This window comes from Mauremys mutica, chromosome 5 (genome assembly GCF_020497125.1).
Source record: "Mauremys mutica isolate MM-2020 ecotype Southern chromosome 5, ASM2049712v1, whole genome shotgun sequence".
NCBI classification, from domain to species: Eukaryota; Metazoa; Chordata; order Testudines; family Geoemydidae; genus Mauremys; species Mauremys mutica.
Window position 1 is genome coordinate 45,455,996 of NC_059076.1, and position 22,848 is coordinate 45,478,843.

Consider the following 22,848-nt stretch of genomic DNA (forward strand, 5'->3'; position numbering starts at 1 on the left):
CTGGTGTCCAATAGCTTTCCTCCCTCCCCAGCCCTCTGGCTAGAAATCTGAGGTAGCCAGAAGGATCCCATGTGCAATAAGAAGAGTGGGTTAACCTTTCATGTCCTTGCTTCCAAAGACTGTTGGTGTGCAAATTTTAACAACAATTTTTTTTCAATTAAAAGATCTGGACAATGAAATTTCTTTTTTCTTACTTAAGCAAATGTATTAGACTTTAGTATATCACATTTTCCTGATTTATCCAAACACTTTGTATTCCAAATTGAATAAAAGAATTATCTGCATTTTGATTTAACCCTTCTATTTATTTTTGAACTAGACTGTCCCATGAAAATCTTAAACACAACAATTCTGGCCACAAGACAGGACATAGAACACAGAACATAATTTCTTTTGTGCCATTAAATGCACAAAAGAAAGATTGCTTTTCAGCTGGCATCAGTTTTCTCTGTTTTTCTGAAAGACAAAAGGAATATAGGTCTACTCCTTCTGGGGCAGTCAGTCATTGCTTAAAATATTTCCTTTTTATACAAATACCTTTATTAATTGCAGGCAAAACAGAGGAATTGCCCATATTTTCTTGTATTTGTTTCATAGGCTGCCCAGGTTTCAATGGCTTCTATCTTTATCATTAAGGTAATTTGCATTAACACAAACATTCTGGCTTACTTTTGCATCAAAGTTATCAGCCGCTTAGAGATTCTGTCTCAAAAGGACACAATTAACTTTTAACTCCTGTTTTCGAACACACAGCGATCTGAAAAAGACAACACAACCTATTGCAGCTCCCTTTGGAGTTCTAATATGATTTTAATTAAATAGCATGGTAAGTTTGCATTTCTTTTACCCCTGCTACACTATACACTGCACATGTTCTGGGGAAAATGCACATTTCCTCCATAATTCAACTTCCACAACACTAGTCACATTAATTTCTACACAAGGTGTAACTGTTTCTTTTGGGCTTACAAAATCTCCACCCCTAGTAAAGTGACAGCTCGACCACACAGAGCCAGAGGCACTGTCCTTCTTTCTCTTTACCAGATCTTTTATCTGCTATTTTGTTACCCAAAAACAAATTCAAATCTTTTATTCTCCTGGCTTTGTCTACCCTGCTGCAGCCACAACCTTTGGTCTTTATTTAAAACATTTTAAATCTTGCAAAGCATTAAGTCACCTTAAGGATTAAATGCTAACTAACATATTAAACAACACTAGTTTCCTATGTCTGGCAAAAGTATTCTCGGTTTTGCAACTTTAAAACAATATCATTTCATCTCAAACTTATAAAACACAGATTGTACACAGCAGGAGTGTTCTTCAGCAAATTCGACTGACTTATTCATAGTCGAATAATTCTACTTAAATAACTTCTTGCCTGGATTACTTACAGACATTCCTACCAAGTTTCACTGCTTGATTTCCTCCAGCAACTACAGAGTTAACGTCTTTCCCTGTTGCCTGCCTGCTTTCTGGGCCTGATCCTTTTTTTCTTGAACAGTTTCTTCCCATGGGCTCAGGCTTGTTTCATTACTAATGTATCAAGGAGGGTGGGCTTCTCGATTAGCCCCTACCCTTCCTGGTTTCTTTTCTTAACAATATCACTCACACGGGTCACCTGAATCATTCCCCATCAGGCTTATCACCTGGACAGAACACACAGCCAACTGGCATTTAACTGTTCAGTTTTCTTTCTAGCTGTCAGGTACACATCTTTTCCCTTATTCCCTAACTCCTCTATTTCCCAGTCCTGCTACGACTGGGGGTAGATCCACCTGCCACCCCCGTCAACCGGGGTGGAGAGAGGACTGCTAAACCCCTCTCCGGTTCCCAGACCTACTGCGGCTGAGAGAGAACACACCTTTAATCATGCAATTCTTAGCATATAATACCAACAAGACCAAGCAAAGCAAACACAAAATAACAAGGGCAAAACAAATAGATGGTGTACCCTTCTGCAGGGCTCCCCCCTTTCTCAGTCTTCCACCAAAACTGTGACAGATTTCTGTTACCAATCTATCCCTCGTGTCAGGTGATCAGGCTGACACTGCAGGATCGTTGGGGGAAGATGAAGAAAACACACCATGTGACTGAATTTTAAAGCTTCATTAATAAAATAATAAAACAACAACAGAGTGTTGGGAATGTTCCCACATCACTCAGGGGAAGAAAATGTTAATGCCCCAAGCCTAAGCCACTTTCATACTCACGCACGTACGTCCAGACTGGCCACGTCTGTGTGTAACGTCCAGAGAAGGCGCTGTGCAATCTCCAACTTGCTTCCGCTTTTGGGAGGGCTGTTCTTTTACGCCCTGGGGTCTCCTGAGGCATCTCTTTCAGAGACCTTTAGCTCAGTATTCCAGTCCAGGCCGTCTGACTGTGGCTTCTTCAGCGTCCCCAAACCACATCGGCTCCAGGGTTGCAAAGGCAGACTGTTGGGTCTCACTGGGCAGCCAAGCTTTGCAAATGTAATTTCAGTCCTGTAACTTGTATTGCCTTTGGTTTACCTCTGTCTCTATTTTTTCACAGCCAGCTGGGGCTGAAAGCAATTTTTTCTTTGTACTTGGCATGGCTTGTGTTGATTCTTACCTTGAACGCAGAGCAGCTTTCTCTTTATCTCTGGGCCAAGCTGAATTTTCAAATTAACCCATTCCTTTTCCCTCCTCGCTTTCAGCCTTACCTTACTTGGGGATATAAAGAAGCCGAGGGAGTTAATAAAATGGTTTGGGTAGGGAGGCATACAGATGCTATAGACAAATTGCTCCCACTGTGTGTCAGAGGCTTTTGGTGATGTAAGGGTTCCTCTGAGGTATGTGAGTTTATTTAAATCAAAGGTAGCTTCTAGTAGGAATTGTTTAGATGGATTATCACGCATGCAAAAATTCCAATTCTCTAAATATCTGCAGGTTCTGGGACCATAATGTACGTACATGTAATATGCTGGGGTACCCTTAGGGGGTGAGAGGGAATGCTTAGGCTGTCCCTCAACCATTTTCCAGTCACACAGGGAGGGCATCCTGTCCGCTAGCGGCTCATAAACTAAGAGTCTCACCCCACAGGGCACTCACTCAAGAAAGATGAACGAGCATGGCCAAGACCCTCCTACACCTCCCTTCAGCAAAGAGCGTCGGCTAGTCTCAGAGAGACGGCGCCGCTTACTCTCATTGCTTCCAGTGAGATGGTCAGATCATCAGTGGCTCACACGGAGAGGAAAAGAGGGAGGGAAGATGGGTTCATGCTCTCCTAAACCGAGGCAGGCCTCTCACTGGACGATGCCAGGCAGAGACAGCCCACCTTGGGTCGGATATTTTACCGATCCACTAGGTGGAGTTACCGGGCTTGCTTTAGAGTATTTCTGGTCACAAGCCTACGACTTCGCAGAATACTTTGGGCGTCTTCCGGCAACTCTCATTCACACTGGTGTACACACACATACACACACACACACACACACACACACACACAGCAAGGCCTCTGTTTCTAAATACCACGATGCATCGGTTTTCTCCTCTTCATCTTTTTTTCTCCTTTTTTTAATATAAAAAAATATTTTTTTTTTAACCTAAGGGTGTCACCACAACCCCTCTGTCCAGACTGAACACACCTGTGTTCTTCTCTGAGGGCGTTACCATAACCCCTCTGCACTGGTGTATTAACCTAATGCATTTCCCTTATGCATTTTCCTTATGCATTAACCTTGTTGGGGGCGGCCAAACTATAGTCCCCAGTACCGCATACAACTACCTTATTGAGGGTGGCAAACTAAGTCCTCAGTACCACTTCCAACTAACCTTATTGGGGGCGGCAAAACAGTTCCCCAGTACCGCTCTGCATCTGACCTTGCTGCACAGTCAATAAGTTCAGATGGCGTAAGCCCAACAGAGACAAACGGCCCCACGGACAGTCCTCCTCCGATACCCAAATAGAGATTTCAGAAGGTCTCTTACCTCTATTGTGATGCCATGAGGTTCGAAGGGGAACGGTCCACAGCAGCTACCATTGTCTCAGCAGCACTTTTCTTGTTTCTCCTTGCACTTACACCGGTTTTACTCCAATTTAACTCCATTGACTTGAATGGTATTACCACTAATTTAATTGAGAGGAAAAGGCAGCCCTCTCTCTGGAAAATACTTGCCAAAAAGATGAACACTCCTACTTAGTATTAACATGTCTCAATTCCCAACTGTCCTATAAGAATTCTTTTTAATATCTCATTGCTTTTTGAATTTTCCCTTGTTCCTTTCTCTGTCGCCATCTCTTAATCTGCCTGTCCAGTAATCTTATAGACTAACTAAAGTATTGTTATCCTGTGATGTGATGCTATATGATATGGACTTTGCAGTCACTATATTTGCACTGTATATTGCAGTCACTATATTTAGGTTACCTAACACTTTCCCTAATAAAAGCTTCTTCCAAACTTCACTGTGAGAAGCACTCACTTGTTTACAGCAGGCTTTGGTATTCAGCAAGCAGAATGCCTCCGGGGTTTAGAATTGCCTTTCTTTTGTCCTGTGAAATTTCATTCAGTATTTGTCAAGATACAAAGTGTTAAATTTTGCCATTTTCCTTCTCTCGTTTCTGTTACTCAGGAAAATTTTGGCAGCAAGTCAAAACAATAAATTGACTGTTCTGAGGTTGGTCTCAGCAACATGCACTGCACTTGGAGCTACTAGAGCAGCTGTAATAAGCTACTCCCACCACATGGTCCCAGTGCACTACATGGGGAAGGAGGAGAGAAAGAACCAGGCTGGGCTTCTCACTCCTGTTAAACCCCCAGAGTCTGACCCTAGTGATCCCAATCCCCATTAATACATCATTATTTGTATTATCATACCCCTAGGGGCCCTAGTCATGGCCCAAGACCCCATTATGCTAGGCTCTATACAAACACAAAACAAAAAGATGGTCCCTGCCCTAAAGAGCTTATAATCTTAGTATAAGGCAAGAGACAGATACAGACTGATGGTGGACTACAAGGAAACAATGAGACAATATTGGTCAGGATGATAGACAGCCTAACTGCTGTCAACTTTTTGGCAGACATCATGGCAAAAGAGAGCCAGGCCACATTCCCCTTAGCTACCACAAGGAGTCTGAACATGACTCCAGGAGCCCATCTCATACACATCCTTTCCCCCAGAACACAATGTGGGGCAGGAGCACCCTGGAGTGAGGTGATAGAGCCAGGCCAGGCTGAACTCCTCACAACCACCCTCCAGACCCAGCACCTGGACCCAGTTGTCCATCCTGCTCACATGCTGTGGGGCTATCTGATCACTATATGTGGGGCTGGGAAAGAATTCTCCCCCAGATCAGATTGGCAGTGACATTGAGTTTTTCCATCTTCCTTTGCAGTGTGTGGATGTGGGTCAGTTGTCAGGATTTTATGGATATGTCTCACTTAACCATTTCCCTGCTGTTGTGGGGGACTTGGGCACGGGTGCACCTTGGTGCCTCCTGTTCTCTGCCTGTGGCACATAGTCTCCTGTGACCAGTAATACTTTGGTCTAATTTCTGTTGTTGAGTTTGCTGTGCAGGTGCTGTATGGTGTTGGTGGTCTGTGATAGAGAGGAGGTCAGACTAGATGGTCTGGTGGTCCCTTTGGGCCTTAAACTCCATAACTCTATCTTCCACTTTTGAGATAACAGCCTTCTCCTGATGCCAGCTAATGTAGTTAGTCCTCTAGTACAGGAGGTAGCGTTCTGGGCTGCAAAGCTGAAAGTTCAGGATTCAAACACTGATGATGATACATAGTGGATGAGGGATTGTTAATTACACATAATAGGATTTGTTTTTACCTTTTTCTTTACTACCCCCCCAAAAAAAACTCCCACCCAAACTAGAAAATTACCTTTTTTTTAAAAATGCTAAAAGAACGTTAGGTTGCAAAGTCAAGTGCTGCAAAGTTAGGAAATGCCAAATTTTCTGTTTGTGCAGCCTCAATTCAATCCCCTTATGTGTATGTATTATGATAGTCTAATTACCTGAAAGCATACTATTACCTCAGCACTCAGCTTCATTCAGTGCCCAGGACGGTCACAGTACAGGATGGAATTGAGGTTCCACAGACATCCTTAAATTTGGCATTTTCTAATTTTTAGTGCTTGACTGTGCAACCTAAATAAGATTATTTTTAACATAGTGTGTCTGTCTCTCTCACTCTCACACACGCACACATTTTACCACCTGTTAATTGTATTTAATTTAGTATATGCTTCTCAAGTTTTATGACATGAGGATGGGTCTTTCAGATCAGAATCGCTCTGCTAACACTTTTTGTACTGCACACCCTGTACACTAACAGGTACCAGTATGAGAATACCCAGAGCATTTCTTTGGGCTGGAAAGTCATTTGGACATGATATTCTCCTGTCATTTTTAAATCCAGTGGTGAGGGAAGCATGAGCAGCAATGGCAGAGCAAGGGCTGGAGGTGGCTTCTGTGATTCCAGGTCTTGTAGAGCTGTGTAAGTGGGTCTAAAACACCACCAGGGAGGGAGGGAGTCCAAAAGGACAGTCTCCTGAAGATCGGGAGCCTCAGGGGCTGTAACTTGATTACTGGAGTTAACATGATATTGTCCTTGGATTGGTTGAGACCATGCCTTTCTCCTACTTCATTGTTGTGTTGGGGCTCTTCACCCCTTTCCCTTTAGTTGCCCCTCAGAGAGACCCTGTCAAGCTGTCAGTGAATAATATTTTTTAAATCATAAGTACAAGTGTTTAACTTTAATTTGTATTTATGCTTCAGCTTCATTAGGACTTAAAGGCACCTAAATGTCTAATAGTCAAATTACTATTTTAATTATTTTACTGACTTTTATATCCTGTATATTGCATAGTAAAGAAACTGATACTGTAGTGGGGGAGAGAAGTAGAAAACAAAAAACTTTTTGTTAAAAATTTAAAATATTGTGTATGAAAAAGTAGATGATCCATATTCATCAAATATGCAAATGAATGCATTGCATTATTTGCATAAAATATCCACATTTCTGGACCTTTAGGCTTAAGAGGTATGAAGAGGGAAACCAGCAGCAGAAAATCGGAAATGAGATCTGATTAGCAAAAGCAGAATTAGTGCTCAAGCTAAACCCTCATAAATGTTTGGCGGAATGTCACAGTGCTGCCAACAACCTGGCCGTTCGCACTTGGATGAAAATAGCAGATAATGGCCAACAAAAGCTAAGAGCAAGGAAATAGAATGATGGATACAGTAGAAAACATTTAGACTCACGGACCTTCTTTTGATTCTAGCTCTGATATTTAATAGAGGTAGAGGAGAAGATTGAAAGAAGATTAAGAGAAGGAGATATCGTAAAAATAAGTAGGAGAGAGAGCAAGCAGTCTAATGCTGAGTTAATGGATGAAGCCTTAAGAGCTCATGTCATTTTTTATTTCCTTATGATGGATAAAGAAGCCGTGTACGATTTGTTTGTTTCGTTTTGGAAATCAGCACCTAACTAACCTGAAAGACACTCTAGTGACTGAAGAATTAGTGAAATGAGACATCACAAGAGCCATTTCTCATATTTCTAAAATAAAAACCATGGCTTTAAAATGTAACTAAAAGAATACAAAAACAAACAGAAAAGCACAAACCTAGCTTCAGGTCAGTTTTAATGTTATGGTTCAACTGGGAGTCGGATTAGAAAACAGTTACTGCCAAGCCTTAATTTTGAAGAGTGTGATTTTGGTTGGTTGGTTGGTTTAGGGAACCCTTTTCGTAAAGGGAAATGGTTCCTATTAATTCTCAGATGTCCGTAGCCTCTGTAACACACTGAGATTTGGGCAGCCTAATGACAGGGAACATTTAATTCAACTTTGTTTAAAGTAGTCTGAAGTTTTAATATACACTAAGTTGTAGAAGTCTCTTTAAGAGAAGATATTTGTTCACCTCACCTTTGTAAAGATACCTCAAAGATTTAACAAGTCTTGAGAAGAGTGACTAAAATGCCTAGAAGTATGCTGGAACTTTCATATGATCCGAGTTTGCAAACAGTAGGATTTATTTAGCCTGAAATGGAAAAGAATGAAGAAAGGGGACTGCACTAATTTATTTACGATAGGAACATAAGAACATAAGAACGGCCGTACCAGGTCAGACCAAAGGTCTATCTAGCCCAGTATCTGTCTACCGACAGTGGCCAATGCCAGGTGCCCCAGAGGGAGTGAACCTAACAGGCAATGATCAAGCAATCTCTCTCCTGCCATCCATCTCCATCCTCTGATGAACAGAGGCTAGGGACACCATTCTTTACCCATCGTGGCTAATAGCCATTTATGGACTTAACCACCATGAATTTATCCAATTCTCTTTTAAACATTGTTATAGTCCTAGCCTTCACAGCCTCCTCAGGTAAGGAGTTCCACAAGTTGACTGTGCTCTGCGTGAAGAAGAACTTCCTTTTATTTGTTTTAAACCAGCTGCCTATTAATTTCATTTGGTGACCCCAAGTTCTTGTATTATGGGAATAAGTAAATAACTTTTCCTTATCCAATTTCTCAACATCACTCATGATTTTATATACCTCTATCATATCCCCCCTTAGTCTCCTCTTTTCCAAGCTGAAGAGTCCTAGCCTCTTTAATCTTTCCTCATATGGGACCCTCTCCAAACCCCTAACCATTTTAGTTGCCCTTTTCTGAACCTTTTCTAGTGCTAGAATATCTTTTTTGAGCTGAGGAGACCACATCTGTACACAGTATTCAAGATGTGGGCGTACCATGGATTTATATAAGGGCAATAATATATTCTCAGTCTTATTCTCTATCCTCTTTTTAATGATTCCTAACATCCTGTTTGCTTTTTTGACCGCCTCTGCACACTGCGTGAACATCTTCGGAGAACTATCCACGATGACTCTAAGATCTTTTTCCTGACTCGTTGTAGCTAAATTAGCCCCCATCATACTGTATGTATAGTTGGGGTTATTTTTTCCAATGTGCATTACTTTACATTTATCCACATTAAATTTCATTTGCCATTTTGTTGCCCAATCACTTTGTTCTGTGAGATCTTTTTGAAGTTCTTCACAATCTGCTTTGGTCTTAACTATCTTGAGTAGTTTAGTATCATCTGCAAACTTTGCCACCTCACTGTTTACCCCTTTCTCCAGATCATTTATGAATAAATTGAATAGGATTGGTCCTAGGACTGACCCTTGGGGAACACCACTAGTTACCCCTCTCCATTCTGAGAATTTACCATTAATTCCTACCCTTTGTTCCCTGTCTTTTAACCAGTTCTCAGTCCATGAAAGGACCTTCCCTTTTATCCCATGACAGCTTAATTTACGTAAGAGCATTTGATGAGGGACCTTGTCAAAGGCTTGTGAAGGGCATTGTGAAAACTGATCAATCCCTCCTATTTTATCTTATATCATTAGTTTGATTAAAGGCAGTAAATTAAGAACAAATAAAAGAAAATACTGCACTATACAGCATATTGTCAGCTTGTGAACTTCACTGCTTCGTTGCTGCAGTAAATCGAGTCATATGCTTTGGCTAACTAATGACCATGAAAAACTATGATAGTATTAGCAGTCAACAGATATGATATATCAGGACATACATAAAGCAATTACCTGGTAGGGTGAGGAAGGCATTCCTCCTAATGTATGGCAGTGGACAGCTAATTCTGTGCAATGCAGGAGGATGGTGGTTTACCTTCCTGGAATGCATTAGGTACTGCTCACTTATTCAGGAAAGATATTCAACGGGATAGGTCAGTGGCCTGATCTAATATGGTAAATCCTATGGCTACATAGGTTAAAGAATAGCCTCCATAGATGCCTCATCTTGGCCCACAGAAGTAAGGTACACATGCTACAAGTTTTTAGTAGATGACAAGAAATAGTCACATCAGCTGAACAGTATTTAATGTAATATGCTTTTAAATAAATTTGATGACTTGACATATAAATATACAACATGATTCTCAGTATCAGCTTTTCATGAATAGGCAATAAATAATCATTAAATTAAATCAGACCATTGATATAAAAATAGAAACTCTTTTGAAAATGTAACTACTATACAGGAGTTATATAAACCATGCTAAAACACATAGAGGTATCCGAAAAGGACACCTATAACTAAAATCATAAATAGGTTGTTAATCCTCCCTAGGAGGTAATGAGCCTATGTGACTTCCTTTAAGCACTCAGACAGCTATAAGAACTTTCATCCTGTTTTGCAGTAGATGGTGCTGCAAAGGCTGTTAATACACAGACAGTTCAGTTTATAATTGTGAGTACATTAAGACTGGGTACACATCTCAAAAGCTTCATAGATCAACTCTTCCTACATCCTAACCTCTTCATAGGATTTCTTCTTTTTTCTTCTGATGATGATGATGCCAGAAGAAGAGAGAGACAAATTTTATGTTGAACACTGATTTGCTCCTTGTTGATTTTGCTGTTCCCAGTTGAGGATTCAAGTAATTCATCCTAGTCTAGTACACTCCATTTCTCAAATCCTGATGAGAACTGTACACATATATTAACCTGCCCTACACCTTCAGTGACCCTTTGACCAGTAGCTTTTGAGATGAGTGCAAGCCTGAGTAAAATAAATAAATGACACTAGAAGAGAAGTGAAAGGCTATAAAAACTAGGATTCTTAAATAAATTTTGCACAATTAAGCTTTTTAAATAATCTAGTTAACCAATGGTCTGTGAGATGAAAACACAGTGGAAACTTCTCTTTAAGGGTGAAATTCACTCTTTGTAAAGTAGCTCACACAAGGCCTAAGTACCACTTAAATTCTACTTAAGGCTTATTTTGAGGGCTTAAATATAATGTAAGTAGTTCAGTCCTTGGGCTGGAACTGCATAGAATTGAATTTTACCCTATAAGCAGGTTTCATTATACATAATGTAGTAACTCGTTATTCCTAGACAGTATTAGCCAGGCGGGCTGTAGCTTATTAATTCTTCATGGTGTTAAAATATTTTTTTAAAGTGTCCTTATTATAGTTTACTAAGATTTTTTTTTAAAAGGATCTTAAGGTGGTAAAATATATCCTTTTAAATGTTTTATAATAAATTAAGTACAATTTAAATACAGCTACAGTGTCACACTAAGTCTGCTTGGCTACTTAATTTGAAAAATGGAGCAACTCATCCAAAGCATATACAGGTACAGTGCTTACCATCCCACACATTCTCTCACATAACAAAAACAAATCATATTTCATTGCAGACAGGAATCACTCATTAGCTTATGACATTCTGGTGAATATTGCTTCTCTAGAGCAGCCTTGCAAAACTGTCATAAAATTCACCACCCCAGGGACAAAATCTACTTGCCCACTATTTTACCTTGATTATTGATGAATATGGAAAAACTATTTTTCTTGCCAATCCAAACAAATTATTCTCCCCAGGCAAGTGGGCAAGTAGAATTTTGTAAGGATGCTCTAGAGTATTGATTGCACACTTGAATGTGCACAGCAAATTACTGGAAAAGGCATTTACAAATATTTTTTAAAACTACTGTACACTTTGGGTGAATATTAGGGCCCAGTCCTGAAGTCAGTGGAATTTCTGCTGATGGAGGGCTGTTCGGATTTGGCCTTTCATCTCTAAGCCTAGTATTATTTAGTAAAAGGAGAACTTGCTTTAGGTGAAATACATTGTTAATAGATTGTTCTAAAATATGAGTGAATTCTGTTACATTTCATTAAAAAAATTAAAACTTCTAATAGTGGAAATATCAGCTGACACTTTGAGATTTAAGGACTGCCTTTAATATTCTCCAGTCATCTGGAGAATATTTGTCCTGATTTTCTTTAACTATTATAACTGCAAATCTCTCGGCCACAGCAATAGCTTTGCATATTGATTACCAGTAGGTCAGTTAAAGGACTTTGTGCATAACAAAGTAGAGACTAGAATAAAGGGGTGCACAAGGGTATTTAAATGTTCTTACTAGCTACCATTAACTTTTAGAATATTAATACTCAGGTAGTAAAATGGAAACACTGATTTAGAAAATGGAATATTACTCAAGGGAACAAATGTTTTCTGAAATAAAGCAAAAATGTCTAAATCAAATGAAAAATATCATCATCCAAAAAGCAGTGATGATGATTATCCTCTGTTGATTGACAATCTTTCTCCCTGTTCTGATACATGTATTTGAAGTGATGCACATTCCAGGAAGATGCTGGGCACTTGGAAATGGACATTGAAAGATTCTTTGCTCACCAATTTCTCTTTACCAGAGCTTAGTGTGAAATGAACTTGTGCGTCTAATGGTACCTCTCTCTCATAATAACTCATCCTATAGTCATTTTCCAATATACTAAAATTTGTGAAGTACACTTAGAAATAAGTTTATTTTCAGTTTCCTTCACCTACAAAACAGTAGGAATTAAATGGGAGGAAGCTGTTTGTGGGAGTCGGGAGCTGTATTCTAGGCTCTGCTACAGACCTTCTGTGCAGTCTTGGGCAAGTTGTTTGCACCTTGTTTTCCTCATCTAGGGATGAGACCTATCTCACAGGATGTTTTTTGAGGCTATAATAATTGATGCTTTTAATCATGTTAAGATCCTCAGAACTTGTACAATAAAAATTCACATTATATATCTTTGACACTTTTAAAAAAAATTGCAGTTAAAATTGAAACCACAATTATAATTGAATGGTAAATAGGAGAAATAGTGTTCTGGAAAATGACTAAGAATACAAAAACATTAAAATATTGCCCTTCTAAGCAGACAATATGCTTTTGAGGTGCACAGCATCCAGCAATCTTTAACTATTGTGTCTGCTTGATGATATGCAAGGGGATGAAGGCCAACCAAACCAATTATGTTTGAACAAGTGCCTCTGCTGTATTTTTGATGTTAACGTGTATGAGTATAGGCGTCTACAATCAGAAAGGTGCCTGACTTCAAGCTCCTGAAATACTACTCTGTATATCCGAGAGATTTTAGATTTTTGCTTCTTAAAATGTAAGGCTCAATCCAGCTCACTTTAAAGTCAATGGCAACACCCCCATTGACTTCAGTAGGGAAAAGGATCAGGGCCATTTTATATAGTTTGGGTTGTAAATGTATTTCCAGTAATTTTAAAATAATGAATATCAAAATATTAGTCTCTATACAACAAAATATTTCAACATGTACTTTTGATAAAAGTAAAAAACAGTATATTTTTCAGTAATTGACTAGCAAAATGCTCCAAATACCCATAAATAAAATTGTGTGTGTGTGTGATAATGAAGATAAACAAATTGGTCCAGATAAAACCATAATCAAACTCTTCTGCAATTTCAGAAATTCTAATTGGCTTTTCTTCTTTGCCTTTTTTTTTTTAAGGTTCAAATAATTCTGTTTATTTCATTTGGAATCAGAAACAAAAACAAGGCTACTCTCATGGTATTTCTAAACCAGCTAAAATTGGGGAATACTTGAAATCTCATGAGAGAACCTTTTCCTGGGAAATTTTGAGCCTAATTTCCAGCGTGAGGAGATGTTCAGATAAGCTTTGAATAACTCTCCAGCTCATCTAAACATTTTGAGGAAAATCCATCACTAATGTACCCAACATACAACACATCATAATGTTCAATACACAATATTTACATTTTCATTGTTGTCTTACATAACATAGTGTCTGCTTTAAATAGTGGATGTCCAGTAGTCTTCATATCCATTGTGTCCTAAATGTGAAGGTTTCTGATTCGCTGTGAAAACAACATATTGTTAAAAATGATGTAAAATAATGGATATTACAGTGTTCTAAAACACTTAGGCAAAATGAAAGACAAAATGCCAGAAACTTATGATGAACAATGAATGTTAATTACCTCCTGTAGCAGTGATAGAAAGCTATCCAAAAATTGTCTGGGGGCTTCTTTAGCATAAGATTCACATGGAGAACAATTCTGGAAGACAAAGAAAAGGGCTTCTTATCAGACATGCGGCATTTGAAAAGTGTATCATAACAAATAATAATTTGAGATCATTGAATGAAAAATATATGTGTTGAACTAAAAGTGGGTAAGTAGTGTTATCTTTTAACGGATGGGAAAACTGAGGTATAGAAAGATTAGGTAATAACAAAGTAAACCAATGGCAGTCAGAAGTATCCACATCCATTGATTCCTATTCCCTTACACTAATGAGGAGACAACCTGACCTCCATATTACACATTTCCCATTATTTAGGTATATGTGAATAGTTGATTCGTAGGACCAGAATGAGTGTGATCTTAGAAAGAAGCACTAAGTATATGTACATCTTTAACTCTTAGTAAAACTTAAAGAAGAATCTGTACTTCCACCAAGCTTTACAGTTAGGACATAATAAACTTAAATAAATATGGTGCAATTATTAATTTAATGAACATGTCAAACAATCCTACCATGTCAGTAATGGTGTCTATAATAATCGGTCTCCTCAACCTCGTAATCATGACTTCAAAATTACGAGACGATTGGCTGTTTGCTGGTTCTAAGTGTAAGCTTGCATTCTGGAAGCAGTTGAAAGCAGAAGAGAGGCATTTACTCTGGAAGAGAAACATTGAAAGTAATTAAATTACTGCCAAATATTTCTAGAAAGTAAACTAACACTTTTTTACATTTGTTTGGGTTTTTCTATGATTCCACATGCATAGTTCTCTCATTCCAACAAATCAATGAGATCTAATTCATGTTTTTGTTTAAAGTTTATTTCTTTTCATATATACACATCCACTATAAAAGAGCCTTACCCCTTATTCTAGCTGCCCCTTGACAAATTTTAAACATATATTTTTAAAATAGACAACTCATAAAATCTCTTTGGCCATTAATCAACATATTGACAAACAAGAATTTAATCCAGAATTGAATCCTGCTACATCTAATGTTTTTTTGACATACATAAGTAGAAATGTGTTCTTCTCATAAATAATGAATGCCCTACTGAAATCTCTTCGTTTTGTATATATAAATATGCATTTTGATCCTCCATGCCATTTCTAACAACACATTTAATAATACTTAGAACTTACACAGGGCTTTATATTTTCAGAGCACTGTACCAATCTTAAGTATCCCCACTAAGCAGATGAAGGAATGGAGATGGAGAAATTAAGTGCATTGATTAAGGACAATGCTGGGAGTTAGGGGCAAAGATGGAATAAGAATTCAGGGAATTCTGGCTCCCTGATTCACTTCATCCTATTAAATCACAGTGCTGTTATTTCAGCTTTAAACTCAGGTGCTTCTTAAACCATAGGACAGATAATCAAGCAACACATGTATCTACTCTGACAAAATTATCTGATTCTTCTTTATGCTTTGGTCTCATGACATACATTTTCCTATTTGCACTTCTTATACCCAGAGCAAAAGTTGCCTATTTTTTCCCCACTGATATTGCTATGGTATGTTAATTTTATTAATACCGGCAGCATGACACTTTGACCCATGCAGTGGTCATTTTCCTTCCTATGCATAGCTGTGGAAACTACCACTGAAACTAACTACTCAATGGAGAGAGAGCAGCATTGTTTACTGTAGCCAATTTCTAACCTGCTTTGCACTTTCCAAAGAAAAAAACTCTCAGAAATGCTGATTATGCACATCAAGGAGGAGATAAAACCGTCATCTTTGTTTTGCATATCAACTGCTACCCAAACTCAATCTCATCCGGTATATAAAGTGTCAATGCAATTTGCTTCTTGTGCAAAGACCAGATGATGTTCTCACTGTGTATTTCTTATAGAAAATTTTTAACAGAAACCCTTTGTGTCAGTCAGATATAGCATTATATTTTCCTTAAAAACCACACATTCATGTTTGTCTCAAGCTTTTTACTGTAACCAGTCTAACTTACTGGAAAAAAAAAACATTCATTTTAAAGAGCTCAATTTTCCAGCTGAAACTGAAAACATTTTCTGTCTCATCTGTGATGAGCTGAGAAACCAGCATTTCTCATACAGGCACAGCTTTTTTTTTTTTTTTTTTTTTTTGCTGACTTAACAATTACTGGTAGGTTGGCTAACAGTCAAATAAACACAAGGATTCTGCATGTAGACTATTCATGCACAGCTAAGAATATTGATTGATAGATGTTAAAGTTTGCCCCAAAGTCATGGGAAGCTGGTGACATCTGAGAACAGATAGGCACAGTTGCCATATCAGAAGTAATTTACAGCAATGGGTAAAGGGTATTTTACGTCTGACTCAAAATAATGTTGCTGCTTACCCTGAAGAACCTTCACTTCCTGAGCTAGGAACCATGGTGCCAGAGTCTCAGCTAGCGCAAATCAGCATAGTGCCATTGGTTTCAGTAGAGTTATGTCTATTATTACTAGCTAAGGATCTGACTACATTCCTCTTTGCAGTTAAACTAATTTTTGCCTTAAGATTATCAACTTCCGTATATTTCCTTCTCTTTGTTGATGTTGTCTTATTTCTTAAACTTGCCCTCACCTGCTACTGTGAACTGGTAAAGAATTGTGTGGGGTTGCATTGGGGCTAACACTCAGTCCACTCACAGGAAGCTCCAAGGAAGTCAAAACCGACAGTGACAAACCACTGACTTTTGGGTCATGTGTAAGGCAATCTTCTTCCTGTATATACAGGACCAAATTCAGCCCTGGGATAAGCACGTACAGTTTCATTGATTTCAGGGTAATTGCACACAGTTACACTAGCCCTGACTTTGTCACTTTTGATTTCATGGCTAACCTGTTGGAAAAGTTTGTAATTTAATCCATACAAATTTAACACTGGTGACACAGACCTTTTTCATTGCTACAAGCACCCAGTGCAATCTTTAGCAATTGAGAACTACTGACCGTGAAGTATGATTGCTTTTAAGCCCTTTATCAGTGCACTAAGGGATTGCAGCAGTGACAAGTTCAATGTATTCTGCGAAATGCTGAGCTCTTAATGAAATCAAAGGATGTGTTCAGCTCTCACAGGATCAGACCCTAGAACTGTACTTTGAGTTGTAAGTGAACCACTATCTCTCTTCCTGAGCTCGCCTGACAATGTTGTTTTGAAAAAGTTATGATTAAGCAGTTAGTCACTAGCTATAGTCGCTTCATTTCTGGGATAGTGGCAAGTTTATCTCAGTGACATGATAGCTAATCATCCAATTATTTTCACTTTGACATGAAAATGTAGACATTCAAAGACATTTAAAAAATCCCCAACAATTTGAATGTCGTGGGATTTTGTATTGCATATATTCCCAGCAGTGACATAGAGTAGGTCTGTGTGGGTCATGCATGCTTATAACATTTGTTTTCTTTTCTGGAAAGTAACAAAAAGAAGCTAAGTAAAGACCATGAGGATTGTAGCCAAAACAGTGCAAAACAAGGTGAGTTTTTCCTCTCTTTTGTTCTGCAGTAAGTTTACAAAGCTGAAAAAATAGCATTACAATATACGCAGGCTTTGATGAATCACCATGCCTAATAATTAATCTTTGTATACTAGTCAGAAAAATTGTTTTAAGTTTTCTGAAGTATTTTCTGTTGCTCAAATCTGCATATTGCAGTTAAAGCTAAAGCAGCTGATGCTATAGCTAAGTGTTATATTAAATAAGTACATGTTAGGTCTAGAACTTAGTTCTGCATTGGTGAATGTCAGAAGAAATCACAAGTGGAACTCATTCACCTTCTAAACTTTTGAAGTGTGTGGACTTTGTTATTTTGTTCCTTACATTTAACTTTACTACACGTCCTGCAGTGAGATACTTTCCACGGGGTGCAGGCATTCTCTGGCTTATTTAAATGTTATTCTTATGTATAATAATAGTTCATAGAACTGAACAATGTAAATATACATACTGAAATGAGAATTTATAATGATTTATTCTTGTTGTTTTAATGCGAGGCACAATATAAAGAAAATTTGGTCCAATAGACTATAATAATTTTATCTCTATTTGCCTGGTAATGTAGTCCCTCCTCATATACTCATAGACTTTAAGGTCAGAAGGGAACATCGTGATCATCTAGTCTGACCTCCTGCACAAAGCAAGCCAGAGAACCTCACCCACCCACTCCTGTAAGAAACCCCCTAATCTCTGCCTGAGTTACTGAAGTCCTCAAATGATGATTTAAACATGAGTAGTCTCACAGACGCCAGTAGGACTACTCGTGAGAAAGGGCTGCAAGGGCCTGTATTTCCACTTTTGTTACTTCATTTCAGTAAGTATTTTTTCATTAAGTGCATGATTCTGCAAGGTACCGAGAACCTTCAATTCCCAGTGCAGTCGATGTAAATTGAAGGTGTACAGCATCTTCACAGGACTGAGTCCTTGAAGAGTAGTGTCGGAGAAAAACTTTTCTCCAACAGTAGTAGTGATTATCAAGCAGCTGTGTGAATGTCTGGTACCAGGACTAAATTTCAAGTAAAAGGAATACATCCAGATACTATGGCAATGGGTGCTTTAGAAATATACATATTATAATAGTAATAATAATACAGTAATGCATACTGTAATATTAATCTGATATTTAAAACAGAAATAAGAAGCAACTTCTATTTAAAGTATTTTCTGGGTTTTTTTTAAATCTAGTGTTAAGAATAGTTTCAAATCTAATATTAAGAGTATCAAGTCATATGTGTCAGAAAAAATGCAGTTGTCACTTTTAAAGAGAATGAACCTATTTAAAATAAATTCAGTATATTTAGAAGGATATGTTAAAGCAGTCTTACCTCAGAGTCTTCTGGTGTATTCAGAAGTTCAACATCCTAGAATAAAAAAATACATTAGTATTTTTAGTATCTAATAATAATCTCTCCCATTAGGTTTATTCTCAACAATACATACTGAGAACATTTTATAGACAGATCTTTTATATTGCCACAAATGCTGTGCTTACCTTAACTTTCACTATTTTTTTCAACTCAATGACTGTCTTTACAAGCTCCTTGTATCTTAACTTTGTTGGTGCAGCTGCACTCAGTAGCATACTGGAACAGAAGAAAAACAGACAGCAAATGATCATCCTCTCCATATTGATGGGTTTAGTTCTAAAATATGCCCAAAGTAGAGTCGATGCTATCCAAGAAGTACACTTCACTTTAACTGTGTTCAGGTACACTGCATACCTACCTATTTATTGATCCTTACTGAAGATGTAAACCCACCCATTTCAGTTTGGAAAGCTTTGTAGAATGGATTAATGAGTAACCCTTTTTTCTTTTCCACTGGCTAGGTGTATGTGTGTGAGTTAGTGCGTAGGGGGCAGGGATTGATGGAGTGAATAAAAATATGCCCTATCTGCACATTGGACAGGAAAAAAAGAGAGAGAAAAGGTGAATTCCCATTTTCACTTTGAGTCAAGAAATGAACACAGTAAATAATAGGTACTTAGAAACCACAAGCCTAAGTAAACAAAGATGCTGCATTTTTTTTCTATCTCATACAGCATCTTACCTGTCCTATCGCACAAATGCATGTTTGTAGTAGCACTATTGTAATGAGTAAAGTGGCAGCACTTACTTCTCTTCATGATTCTTTTAAAATATATATATAAACACACACAAACACACACATTTACCCTAGCTTCTTTTTAATTCCTGCAGACGTTAGTTTCCTCTGTTTTTTGTAGAATACCATCTTTTCAGATATTAGAATTATTTGGGCATTTTCAAAATAAGGAGGCATGGCTTGGTTTCTGTGGCTGAAAGTATCAGTTCATTCAATATCTGAACTAGCTGAAGTATGCTACAATTAATATATTAACTTCATGAGCACTGCCAAATATTTTAATTACGGTACATCCTAGAAAATATATCCACTGTGCTATGATGCACAGCATAAGTCCCTGAACCTGCAGTGAGCTCCAGGCAGGTAGACCCTTACACCTATTGAAATCCGAGCTCCACCGACATGGAGTATATTGCAGGATCAGGGCCTAATATGCCACTGATTCCAAAGAAGCTTCTTGTTGGACAACAGCAACAAAGAAGCCATGGTAGTTAAACACATTCAGCTTTATTATGGGAATACAGGTCATGGTTCCATAGTCGAATTTAGTTTTGCACTTAAAGCAACCAATTTGTTGTGTACAAAGGATACTATAGTACTTGAGTACAGAATTAATTTTCTGATAATTTACAAGTAAATAGGTTAATTAGTTTGACTTAAAATAAATTAAAATGAGGATCCTTTAAGAAATTTAGCACTCTGTGTTAGACCATGTTCACCCCTCCCCCCTCCTCCCCGAATGACCTTAATTATGGAATAAGGCAGCCTTTTCATATAGTGAAAACTCACTGCAATCTAGTGAACTGACTTAATTAGAAATTTATTTAGGATTAATGTTTGGGGGTTTTTTATTCTCCATAAGTGAGAGTTTCTTCTTCAGCAGAGGGTGATGAATAATGTTCTGATATACAGAATTCGAAGAATTGCCTTCTTTCTAAATGACTGTAATCTCCCATTGCTTTCAAAGGGAGTGAAGCTAAATGTGTCCTTATCAAATATGCTTTCTTTCAAAATAGCCACTGCCTGCCATTGGGCCCAGATCCTATAATGGACAGTGTGTAGACAGACTGCTATGCCTGTGTGGAACTCCATTGACTTCAGTGGAGTTATCTGTGTACACCGGGGTTCCGTTATACATTGCAAATGCTGTACTAGGGCTGTAGTTGGGCCACCACATAAGGGATCACCATCTGCTCTGAGAGCAGATTTGTTTCACACCCATTGTTCCCAAGAGTGACACCATAAAGAGGAGAAAAAATGCTAGTGTCTGAAAATCAGTTAAATCTGGAATGAAAACACTATTATGCAGCAGTGATAATTGTATGGCATTACTAAAGGGCAGAGTTAAGGTTATCTGGGCTTTTGAATTGAATCTTAACCTTTGAATTTCCTGGGTCTGTAGCAATTGTTTTGGGATAATTACAAAATTGCTGTAACATTTTTATCCTTCACTTAATAATATGTACTCAACCTTGACTCCAGTTTGACAAAACTGTACAAAGTGTGTGTGTATAGATCTCATATATACATAAACACACACACATACACAGGTCAAGTATTCATGGTGATTCTTTTTGATCTGTTGGCATAGAACTGGTGAAAAATAGAAAAAAAATTCACTGACACATTGGCAAATTCAAAAACATTTTTATGCTTTTGTTTTTTAGAGTTTTGATTTTTAATTTTCTGATTTTATTTTCAAACAAAATTCAACTGTTTTGAAATGTGGAAATTTTCAGAAAGGAAAATTTTAAAAATATATTTTATTTTGACCAAGTCCTACCCCACTGAGTGAGATGGCCAATTAAAATTGGCATAACAAAGAAATTGCAAAACCAAAACTTAAACAAAATAATAAAACAAAAAAATTGCAGAATGACCTAGCAGCAACATTAAAAAACAGCCCAATATTTTAAAATCTACTCCATAGCTCTCATGCGGAATTCTACAGGGTTCCGTTTTACCACCTCAGTTGTTCAATGTGTTTGTGGTGGGAGATGGTGAGACCATTTAGTACTATCAATATGCAGATGATATTTAGGTCTGTGTTTCCTTTTTAATGGATCAGATATGCAGTTTCTTTGTTCTCCCAGTGCCTGGCTGAGATAGCAATTTGAATCAAAGTGAGTTGGATCTCAGTCCAGACACGGTTGGGATGGGGGTAGAATGAACCTTCAGAAAAGACGCCCTCTGTTGGGTGTGTTTTTTCAGGGAGGGCCACAACCTGGAGGTCTGCTTGCCCCATCAGCTGGTCCAGAATTCATAGATAACAGTAGCAAAGAATGGTTTTTTTAAATCTTCATCTGGTTTGTCATATACAACCATGTCACTGTTGGATATTTGTCAGTTTTCCAAGCAGTTGTATTATTGCAATGTGCTCTGTATGGAGCTACACTTAAAGACCTTTCAGAACCTTCAGCTAATGCAGAATGTGACTGCTGACATATTTTTGTTACATTTATTTTATTGTGCAGAGCATTACATGGGTGCATCAGATATAGCACTGTCCACCAGTATGTTTCTGGGTGCAATTCCAGTTGTTGCTTGTAATCTGTAAAGCCCCACATGGCTGTGTCCAGAGGCTTTACAATAGAAAAGTAGTAGAAACCCACACCTATTTAGCTAACAAACACTGTGATTATAGTATTCCATAATCCCATAAATAGTATAGGAACTCTAAATTTAGTGGTAATGCCATACTAAACATGGGCAAAATTGATTTTTAATTGCGTATAACTCAATTATTTTAAATTTTCTTTTCCAGTGAGGAGTACCCACCTGGAAAGTTTCAACTTCAGCTTGATAATTCAGTCCTTTTTGAGTTATGAATGTACAAAGGCTGTGATGCAAAGCCTTTGGAAAATGATGGAAAGATTGCCATTGACTTCAATAAACCTTGGATCAGGCTCAAATTAGTGCTTTTAAATCTACATACAGCTTGGAATGGGCAATTGGAATTTGCTCAAAGTTTCAAAAACAGAACCAAAAAACAAAACAAATCCTTACCAGTACAAGCCATAACAATGAAAACATTTTACTAAAACAACATTTTTCTGATAGAAATTCTCACTAAAGAAAACAAGGTAAAACATCCCTTGCTATCTAGGGTCTTATAATGCATTTATGCAGCCCTAATGAGATCTCAGCAATGGCTGTTTCAACAGTGAGCAGGTTATTTAGCATAGCATAATAGTCAGTAAAACAATCAACACCATCCAAGATGCTGGAGTGCTGTACACTCTTCCATTCTCCCCTCTCATTCACCATGGAAATAATATTTGGTACAGTTAGTGAAGAAATTTCTGAAGTATTCTGTTAAACATGCCAATCACAAGACAGGCTCAGGAACTTTGAGTCGCAATGCAACACACTAGCTGCTGCTTACTGTCTTTTAAGATTGA

The 22,848-nt window shown here is 37.9% G+C and overlaps 1 protein-coding gene across 5 annotated transcripts in view; it reads left to right on the plus strand.

The window, feature by feature from the left end:
- The window catches only part of ADAD1 (adenosine deaminase domain containing 1), a 165,492-nt gene that overhangs the window by 131,083 nt on the left and 11,561 nt on the right, over positions 1-22,848 (plus strand). For 2 of the 5 annotated variants that reach the window (XR_006579670.1, XR_006579671.1), the window contains exon 17: positions 17,268-17,326. The exons of 2 other annotated variants lie outside the window; for them this stretch is intronic. The gene's annotated coding sequence lies outside the window, so the exon portion shown is untranslated. Of the gene's footprint in view, positions 1-17,267; positions 17,327-19,172; positions 19,273-22,848 lie in introns of those variants that run through there. One more of the 5 variants, XR_006579672.1, reaches the window with a different exon arrangement.